The sequence below is a fragment of the Marmota flaviventris genome, chromosome X (genome assembly GCF_047511675.1).
Source record: "Marmota flaviventris isolate mMarFla1 chromosome X, mMarFla1.hap1, whole genome shotgun sequence".
NCBI classification, from domain to species: domain Eukaryota; kingdom Metazoa; phylum Chordata; class Mammalia; order Rodentia; family Sciuridae; genus Marmota; species Marmota flaviventris.
The window spans coordinates 53,514,583-53,525,626 of record NC_092518.1 but is presented as its reverse complement, the minus strand read 5'-3'; the positions used below and the strand labels follow the sequence as shown (position 1 = coordinate 53,525,626).

The window sequence follows — 11,044 nt, the reverse complement described above, 5'->3', positions numbered from 1 at the left end:
TAGTACTATTTGGATATTTTTATTGGCTATGCTATATTCACAGATGAGCATATAAAATTTATTTAACTGTAAGCCAGTCCCAAAAATCCAAAGGCCGAATATTTTCTCTGGTATGTGGATGTTAACCCAAAACAAAGGAGGGTTGGGAGGGGAAGACTAGAAGTCCATTGGATTAGACAAAGGAGAATAGTTAGAGAAATGGGAGGGTAATAGGAAGGACAGTGGAACGAATCCAACATAACTTTCCTATCCTTTTATTTGAATACACAACCAGGGTAACTCCACATCATGTACAACCACAAGAAGAGGATCCTAGTTAGAATAAGGTATAGTCCATGTATGTATAATATGCCAAAATACATTCTACTGTCATGTATATCTAAAAAGAACAAATAAAATTAAAAAAAATTATTTAACTAAGTTCTTATGAGTGGGTATGTAGATTATTTCCAATCTTTTGCCATTGCTAACAATGAAACTACAAATATCCTGTGACCACATTGGAATTTATCTCTAGGTATTTCTAGGTCCTAAGATATGTCATTTAATTTTTTAAAGATATTACTAAATTGATCACCATAAGACTTTTACTCTAAGCAGCAGCAATGCACAAAATCACAAAATGACAGTTTTCTTCCACTCCTTTTTTTTGGTACTTGGGATTGAACCCAGAGGCACTTAACAACTGAGCCACATCCCAGCCTGTTTTTATATTTTATTTAGAGACAGGGTCTCACTAAGTTTCTGTCACTAAGTTGTTGAGGCTGGCCTTAAATTTGCAATTCTCTTGCCTCAGCCTTCCAAGCCACTGTGATCACAGGCATGCACTGCTGCACCCAGCAGTTTCCTTCTACTTTTAAAATTCATTTTGTTGTTATGTTTAACAATCTTTGCATATTTGAAAGACAAAACATTTACTCTTTGGTAGTTTGTAATTGCATTTATTTTATTGTAGATGGTGTACCTTTTCATCTATATGAAAACCATTTTTATGTACTTTGAATATTAATTCATCTGTTTTGCTGATTTCATGATTGTTGTTTTGGTAATTTCTCTTACTAACTGTATATAAAGGGAATTTTTTTTTTGTTATATGTCTTACAGAACTTTTACTAGCTTCTGAATTGCTTTTTAAAATTTGTTCTTTTTAGATATACATGACAGTAGAGTATATTTGACATATGATACATACATGGAGTATAACTTATTCTATTTAGAATCCCATTCTTGCAGTTGTACATGATGTAGAGTTGATGGTATTTCCCATAGAAAAAATTATATATATATATATATATATATATATATATATATATATATATCCCCCTTTTTTTAAATGGACTCTTACTGTATTTCCCAGGTTGGTCTTGAACTGCTGAGCTCAAGTGATCCTCCTTCTTTAGCCTCCTGAGAAGCTGGGACAACATGTGCATGCCACTGCACCCATGTCTTTTTATATTATTTTAATTAACAAATATTAATTGTATACATTTATGAGGTAAAATATGATGTTTTTAAAAAATTTAAAAAATATTTTTAGTTGTAGATGAACACAGTACCTGTATTTTGTTTATTTAGTTTGTTGTTGTTGTTGTTATGTGGTGCTGGGGATTGAACTCAGGGCCTAGGTAAGTGCTATACCACTGAGCCACAACCCCAGCCCCAATATGATGTTTTGATATATTCATACAACATGGATTAATTAAATCAAGCTAATTGAATCTATTATCTCACACTTTTTTTGTAGTAAGATATTTACTTTACTTTCTTAGCTATTTAAAAATACACATCATTATTTTTAAGTAAAATCACCCTGCTGTGCAATAGATTTCAAAAAGAGATCCTGCATCATTATGTTACCTGAAATAAGCCAGGCAGAGAAGGACAAATGCTCCATGATTTGGCTCATATGTAGAATATAAAAAGGGGTTGATATCATAGAGGTTGAAAGTATAATGGTGGTTTCCAGAGGCTGGGGAGAGTGGAGGTGGGGAAGGAGGAATTGGAAATGGTTGATCAATAGATACTAGTTGGATATGGGTTTGGAGTTTTGGTGTGCTATTGAACAGTTGTGAGACTATACATAATGATAAAGTACTGTATATTTCAAAAAGCTAGAAGAAAAAATTTTGAATGTTTTCACTATTAAGAAATGATAAATGTTTGAAGAGATTAATGTTTACCCTGATTTGAATATGCACATAAACATGTGTATACATGTGTAATATTCTAGTTTTTATGTACCAGATAAAAATAGATTTAAGGGCTGGGTGAGGTAGTTTATGCCTGTAATCCCAGCAACTCAGGAAACTGAGGCGAGAGGATTGCAAGTTCAAGGCCAGCCTCAGCAATTTAGTGAGGCCCTAAGTAACTTAGTGAGACCCTGTCTCAAAATAAAAAAAATTGAGAGGGCTGGAGATGTGGCTTGGTGGTTAAGTGTTTCTGGGTTCAACCCCTAGTACCAAAAATTATTTTTAAAAATAAATAAATAAATTTAAGGGCTAAAAGTAGCTCAGTAGTAGAGTGCTTGCTTCACATGTGGAAGACCCCGGGTTCAATCCCTACTGTTGCCCAAAATAGTCAATTAAAACACCATAAACTTCCCTCTCTTTCTTTTTTGTGGTATTGAGAATTTAGTTCAGGGATGCTTTACCACTGAACTACATCCCAAACCCTTCTTATTTTTTATTTTGTGACATAAAATGTTTTTGTGCCACAACACGCAACTAAATCAGTCAGGGTCACTCCAGGTGAATTGGGCTGGCTACTAAATAATCACACAGACACAGAAAGTACCTTTTTCTTGGGGTTCAGCGACGGCTCCTCTGCCCCAGCTCCCACAAGGGAAGCAAGAGGGGCAGACGAAAGAGAGAGCATACCTGAGACCATCCTATTTACTGAGGGGAGCTCAGTAAACATTCCATCCAAAAAAGGTAAGGGGTAATATTACAAAGGAACAAGAAGGCAGCCCACTCCCATTGGGTAATGCCCACTCCCAGTGCTTCACTCCCCTGCTGAGCGGAGGAGGGGATCCACCTGTTTCTGTGTGCAGTGGAAATCAGTCTCCACATTTCCATCGCTCAAAGCTAGGGGGCGCTCAGCTCCTATGTGGCAGCTCCTAACATTTTTGCTAAATTGCTGAGGCTGGCCTTGAACTTCTGATCCTACTGCCTCGGCTTCCCGAGTTGTTGGGATTACAGGCATATGCTACTCCAACTGGCCTCATTCCTCTTGCCTAACTGAAACTTTGTACTCTTTATATGATTATCCAAAGGAATTAATATCAATATTTTGAAGAGACACCTGTATTCCCATATTTAATTGCTGCACTAGTCACAATAACCAAGATATGGAAACATATTGGTACATAGACACAATGGAATACTATTTGGCCATAAAAAACAACGAAATCCTGTCACTTGTGATGACATGCATGGAACTGGAGATCATTATGTTAAGTCAAATAAGGAATACACAGAAAGACAAGTACCTCATGATCTAATTCATATGTACAATCTAAAAATATGATTTTTATATACTTAAATTCACCAACCTTTTTTTCCTCTCTCTAGTACTACTGGATAGAACCTAGGGGCATTCTGCATCTGAGTTACACCCCCAGTCCTTATTAGTTTGAGACAGGGTCTTGTTAAGTTGCACAGACTGACCTCAAACTTGCCATCCTCCTGCTTCAGCTTCCAGAATAACTAGGATTACAGGTGTACACCACAGATATCTTTTATCTTTTGTAGCTTTGTTAGTTTGCTTATTTTTTGTGGTGCTGAGTATTGAACCCAGGGCCTCAAGCATGCTAGGAAAGCCCTATACCATTGAGCTACAGCTCCAGCCCTTGTTTTGAATTATTTAATTGAAATATATTTTTAAAAAACTTTATTTTTATAGTTGTAATTGGACACAATACCTTTATTTTACTTATTTGCTTTTTATGTGGTGCTGAGGATCAAACCCAGTGCCTTGCACATGCTAGGCAAGCGTTCTACAACCTCAGCCCCCTTTAATTGAAATATTATGTACAAAAGTGTACATTATTACACATGTCACAAGCATGTCCAATGAATTTTCAAAAACTGAATAATTCCATGTAATAAGCACCCAGATCAATAAACAGAAGAGCACCAGTACCCTGGAAGCTTATTTTGTGCTTCCATTGAGTTACTGACTGCTTCTTCCCACACAAAGGATTCTGTTAGCTTTCTATGGCTTCATTTTAAAAATATATCATTTTTAGTCAGGTGCAGTGGCAAATACCTGTAATTCCAGTGTCTGGGAATGAGGCAGGAGAATTGCAGTTTTGAGCCTCAGCAACTTAGCAAGACCCTGTCTCAAAATATAACAAATAAATAAAAAGGTGTGGGGATGTAACTCAATGGTAGAGTACCTCTGAGTTCAATCCCCAGAACCAATAAATAAATAAGTCAATTCAAATAAAATATACCATTAAAACTTTTTTTGGGGGGTTAGGGGGTGAGTCTAGGATCCAATTTTTTTTTCAGATTACCATCCTATTGTCCCAACACCATTTATTGAATAATCCATCTTTTGTCTACTGATATGACATTTGATATTGATCATATAACAGTTTCTTTTAGGTATTTGGACCTATTTCTGAACTCTTGTTTCATTGATGTGTCTCTTTTTATGGTTTCAAGGAGGGGAGTGACGTGAAGTAAGTTCTTAGAAGATCACTCTGAGTTGGGCCTGGTGATACACACCTGTAATCCCAGCTACTCAGAAGGCTGAGGCTGCAGAATTGAAAGTTCAATGCCAGCCTCAGCAACTTAGTGAGGCCCTGTCTCAAAATAAGAAATTGAAAGGACTGAGGATATAGCTCAGTGGTAAAGTGCCCCATATTCAATCCACAGTCTCTCTCTCTCTCTTTCTCTCTCTCTCTCTCTGTCTCTCTCTCTCTCTCTCTCTCTCTCTCTCTCTCACACACACACACACACACACACACACACACACACTAATCACTCCAGCTGTGCATGGAGAATGGACTATGTAATGGAGGAATGGACAGAGTATAAGTAGATAGACAATTTTGTAGGAATATTGTAGTACTTTGAGAGACAATAGTGACTTTGGTTAGGGAGGTACAGTAGGATAGACCCAAATGGTCAGATCTGAGTTATGGTATGGGTATTAATTCATGTGTCAGTACAACCCAACATTTGTAATTTCTGTGTCTTTATAATGTATTTTAATATATCATAAGGCCAATACCTCTTCATTACTCCTCTTTTTTCATAGATTTTTTTTCTGGCATTTCATGATTACCTCATTTTTATATGGACTTTAGAATCAGTTTTTCTAGTTTCGAAAACTCCGGTTGGAGTTTTAATCATTATCAAGTTAAACTTATAGATTAATATAAAGATAAGAATGAACATCTGTGTACTATGAGTCATCCTATTCAACAACAGGACATTTCCCAAGACTTTGTATCCCCCAGAATTGGATAACGACCTTTTCATTCACATCTTGTATATTTCACATTTTTTAGTCCTGAGTATTTTTTGGTAATTGCTATTTGAAATGGAATTTTCTCTACCATTATATTTTGATCATCAATTATTAATATCTCAAACACAAATGTATAAAATATAATGAATGTTAAAATTTCTCATATTTGTTTCAGATCATTGTTTTGTTTAGTTGTTTAGTAGTGCTGGGCGATGAAACTCAGGGTCTTGGGCATGCTGGGAAAGTGCTGTACCACTAAACTATACCCCTGGCCCTTTTAATCTTTCCTTTCTTTCTTTTGTTGAAAAAAGAAGATATATTTAGAATTAGACAGCTGGACTCTGTCTAGATGAGCCCAATTTTGTTGGCAAAGTCTAAAACATCATAATCAGGAGCCAGTCAAACGTCTGCCTTCTTCTTTCCATGAGGCCTGATCAGGGTTTTAACCTTGGTCCCATCAATGTTATAGAGCTTCTTTACAACTACTTTGATCTGGTGTTTGTTGGCCTTGACATCTACAATGAACACAAGTGTGTTGTTGTCTTCAATCTTCTTCATAGCTGACTTAGTGGTCAGGGGAACTTGATGATGGCATAGTGGTCAAGCTTGTTTCTCCTGAGGATATTTGGCCTGCCTCGGGATCTGCAATGTCTTGGGTCACCGGTGGGTAGGTGACGTGCAGATCTTCTTCTTTTTATGGCTGTGGACACCCTCAACACTGCCTTCTTGGTCTTCAAAGCTTTTGCTTTGGCTTCAGCTTTGGGAGGGGCACCATCTTGGTGAAAAAGCTTACCTTTTCTTTTGAGACATGGTTTTGCTAAGTTGCTTAGGCTGGCCCTGAACTTGTGATCCTCCTGCCTCAGACTTCTGAGCAGCTGGGATTACAGGTGTGCATCATCTTGCCTGGCCAGATCATTGTTGTTTTTTAAAGAATAAAATGATTATGGACAACATTAAAACCTTTCCCATCTCATTAATCTCCTTTCCTCCCTACATGTAACCTGATACTGGAAAGTATCCCCTGTTACACTAATATGCACCCATAAATGTTATATAGCATCCTATTGGACCTACTTTTCTTGAGAACCCTGATTAATAAGGATTTTGGTACCAAGAGTGTTTCTAGAGGAACAGAATCCTGTGGATAACTTTTCTGAATTGGTTCTGGAGGTTTTAGAATTGCTCCTCTGATACAACTAGGTTTAAATGCAATAATCATTCTATTTACAATGGTAAAGAGGGAACTAGGGAAATGGAAATAGACTTTTCAGGAATTGCTAATCACCAGCTCTGAACTGCCATTAATTCTAGGAGACACAAAATATCACTGTGGTTCATCAATCAAAGTAGGGATTGATGGTGGTCAGGTGATCAAAGGAGTTTTATCTCAGGTCCACCTCACAACCGATCTGGTGGGTCCTTGATCCCATTTGATGGTTATTTTACCATTCTGGCTTGCATTATTTGTAATATGCATAGTCAGCAACTAGCAGAATCCTGATATTGTCTATCTTGTGGAATGTGGGTTATTATGGTAGAAAAGGCCAAATGCAAACCACTAGAACTGCCTCTACCTAGGAAAATAGTAAACCAAAACCAATATTGTATTCCTGGAGGGATTTATTTACTTGGGAGATTAGTGCCACTACCAATACTTGAAGGATGCAGGGGTGATGACTCCTACCACATCCCCATTCAACTTGCCTATTTGGCATGTACAGTCGACAGATGGATCTTCGAGAATGACAATGGACTATCAAAATCTTAACCATGTGGTGACTCCAATTGAAGCTTCTGTACCATATGCAGTTTCATTGCTTGAACAACTCAAGACATCCCCTGGTATTTGGTATCAGCTGTTGATCTAGAAAATGATTTTTCCCTCAATGCCTATAAGTAAAGACCACCAGAAATCGTTTGCTTTCAGCCATCAAGGCCTGCAATACTGTCTTATCCCAGGGGTATACAAACTTTCTACTCTATGTTATAGTTTAGTCCACAAGGACTTTGCTTGCCTTCACCTTCCACAAAATGCCAGTGATTCATTGTATTGATGACATTATGATGATTAGACTTAATGAGAAATCAGTACCAACTACTGTAGATTTGCTGGAAAGACATTTGTATGTCAGAGGTTAGGAAATAAATCTAACAAAAATTCAAGGCCCTCCATTTCAGTGCATTTTCTGTGGATCCAGTGGTGTGGGGTATATTGAGAAAGCTTTTTTTTTTTTTTTTGCATACCGGGCATTGAACTCAGGGGCACTTGAGCACTGAGACACACCCCCAGCCCTATTTTGTATTTAGAGACAGGGTCTCACTAAGTTGCTTTGCACCTTGCCGCTGAGGCTGGCTTTGAACTCGTGATCCTCCTGTCTCAGCCTCCCAAGCCGCTGGGATTACAGGCATGCACCACCGTGCCTGGCTTGAGAGAGCCTTTTAAATAATGTTGAGTTGTTGCACCTGGCCAAAAAAGATGCATGATATCTAGTGGGCCTCTTTGGACTTTGTAAGACAACATATTCCCAATTTAGGTGTGCTACTCTGACCCCTTTACAAAGTGACCTAAAAAAGCTGCTAGATTTAAAAAAAAAATTACTTGAGATAGAGTTTGGTTATATTGCCCTGGCTGGTCTCAAACCCCTGGACTCAAAGTATCCTCAGTTTCCTGGGTACTGGGGTTACAGTAATGTGCCACATGCCCAGCTTGAACACTTCTAGTTTTAAGTGGAACTTAGAACAAGATAAGGCTCTGTAACTGGTCCAGATTGCCATGCAAGTTGCTCTGTCAGTTGGGCCATATGCTCCAGCAGATCCAACAGTGCTTGAAGTGTTAATGGCACATAGGAATGCTGTTTGGAGTGTTTAGTAGGCCCCTATGAATCACAGCATACACCATTAAGAATTTGGACCACAGCCCTGCCATTCTCCGAAGATAACTATTTTCCTTTTGAGAAACAGCTTTTAGCTTGCTACTGGGCTTTAGTAAAGACTGAACACTTAACCTTGGATCACCAAGTTATCATGTGACCTGAGTTTCTCATCATGAACTAGATATTGCCTGACCCACCAAGCTACAAATTTGGGCATGCACAGCAGCCTTCAATTATAAAATGGAAGTGGTATGTAAGGTTGTGCTTGAGCAGGCACTGGAGGCATAAGTTAGGTGAAGAAGTGGCCTAAATGCCCATTGTCCCACTCCTGCTATATTACCTCCTCTCTGATCAATTGACAGACTAAAGGAAGACTTTGGGGCTCCATGATGGCTCTTCATGAGATGCAGGTACTACTTGAAAGTGGACAGCTGCAACACTATAGATAATTTCCTGAAATGCAATGTGGAAAAGAAAACTTCCTAGTGGGGAGAATGTTGGACATTTCATCTTGTTGTTCACTTTTACTTAAAAGGAGAAATGGCAAGAAGTTTGAGCACATATTTATTCATGGACTTTGGCCAATATTTTATTTTATTTTTGCAGTACTGGGGATTGAGCCCAGAGGCATAACCACTGAACCACATCCCCAGCCATTTTTTAATCTTTATTTTGAGACCGGTTCTCACTAATTTGCAAAGTTTGGCCTGGAACTTGCAATCCTCCTGCCTCATCCTCTTGAGTTGCTGGGATTACAGGTGTGCACCACCACACTTGGCTGGTCATTAGTTTAGATGGATGTCAGGGCCTGAAAAGGAACATGATTGGAAAATTGCTGACAAGGAGATCAGGGGCAAAGGTATGTGCCTAGGCCTTTCGGAGTGGGCAAAAAAGCCTGGAGATATTTGTGCCCCATGTGAATTCTAACCAAAGAGTGACCTCAGCAGAGCAAAATTTTTATAATAAAGTAGATAAGATGATTTTTTTCTGTGGATAGCAATCAGTCCCTTTCCTCAGCTACTCCTATCATCACCCAAAGGGCTCATTTGTAAAGTGATCAAGGTAGTAAGGATGGAAGTCACCCATAGGCTCATCAACATGGACTTCAATTCACCAAGGGTGACCTGGCTATATCCCCTGCTGAGTACCCAATCTGCCATCACCAAAGACCATCCTGAGACAATTCCTGTAGAGATCAGTCAATCACTGGTGTCAAATTGATACACTGAACCGCTTCTATTATAGAAAGGGCAGCATTTTACTCTTATGGACTAGACACTTACTCTAGGTTTAGATATGCTTTCTTCTACATGTTTCTGCCCAAACTATCATCTGTGGACTTACAGATTGCCTTATTCACTATCATGTTTCACACACATACATCATTTCTTCTGATCAACAAATTTATTTTATAGCATATGAATTCTGAAAGTTGACTTTAATTCATAGAATTCACTGGCTTCCCATGTTCCCCACCATCCTGAGTGAGATGGTTTGAGAGAATGGTGGAATGGCCTTTCAAAGACTCAGTAACAGTATTAAGTAACCATACTTTTCAAGGCTAGGGCATGTTCTTCAGAAGGCTGTATATGCTCTAAGCCAGTGTCTGATATATGGTATTGTTTTCCCCATTGTCAGGATTCATAGGCCCAGGAATCAACGAGACAGAAATGGGAGCGATATCATTCATTATACTCATTATCTACTAGCAAAATTTTTGCTTCCTGCTCCAATGACCCTATGATTTTCTGACCTAGAGATCTTAATTCCAAAGGTGGGTGCTTCTACCAAGTGATAGCACAAAAATGATTTTATTGAATAGGAAGTTAAGACAGTTACCCTGCTACTTTCTGCTTCTCATGCCTCTAAATCAACATATAATGAAGGGATTTACTTACTGGCTGTGGTGATTGATTCTGATTACCAAGGGGAAAGCTTGCAATTTATTGGGATCCTACTCCATAATGGAAGTAAGAAAGAGTATGTCAGAAATACAATAGATCATTTAGGGCATCTCTTAGCACTACTGTGCTCTGTGATTAAGGTCAATAGAAAGCTACACTAATCCAATTTGACAGGACTACGGGCACACCTCAGAGATATTGCGGGTTTGGTTCCAAACCACTAAAATAAAATGAGTATTGAAATGAAGAGAGTCCCACAATTTTTAGAATTTCCCAGTGCATATAAAAATTATATTTACACTATATTGTAGTCTATTAAGCATTCAATAGTATTATGTCTACAGACCTTAATTAAAAATACTTTATTGATAAAAATTGCTAACAATCATCTGAGACTTCAGAAAGGGATAATCTTTTTATTGGTGGAAGGTCTTGCCCCCTGGCACTTTGCTGATGGAGCCAAGTGATGGCTGATGAAGGTTCTGGTCGCTATGGCAATTTTCTTTCTTTTCTTCTTTCCCCCTTTCTCCTTTCTGTCTTCTCTTCTTTTTCTCTTTCTTCATCTTTGTTTCTTTCAGTGCTGGGGACTGAACCTAGGGCTTCCACCATAATGAGCTACACCCCAACTCTGTAATTCCTTGAATAAGACAACAATGAAGTTTGCTGCTTCTATTGACTCTTCCTTTCATGAAAGATTTCTCTGTAGCATGAAATGCTGTTTGATAGCCTTTCACCCACAATATAACTTATTTCAAAATTGGGGTCAATGCTCTCAAATATTGCCACTCC

The 11,044-nt window shown here is 38.3% G+C and overlaps 1 pseudogene; it reads right to left on the bottom strand.

Annotated features, from left to right (window-relative positions):
* Window positions 1-5,823: 5,823 nt before the first annotated feature.
* LOC114081489 (large ribosomal subunit protein uL23 pseudogene) lies at window positions 5,824-10,818 on the bottom strand (annotated as a pseudogene).
* Between the last annotated feature and the right edge of the window lie 226 nt (window positions 10,819-11,044).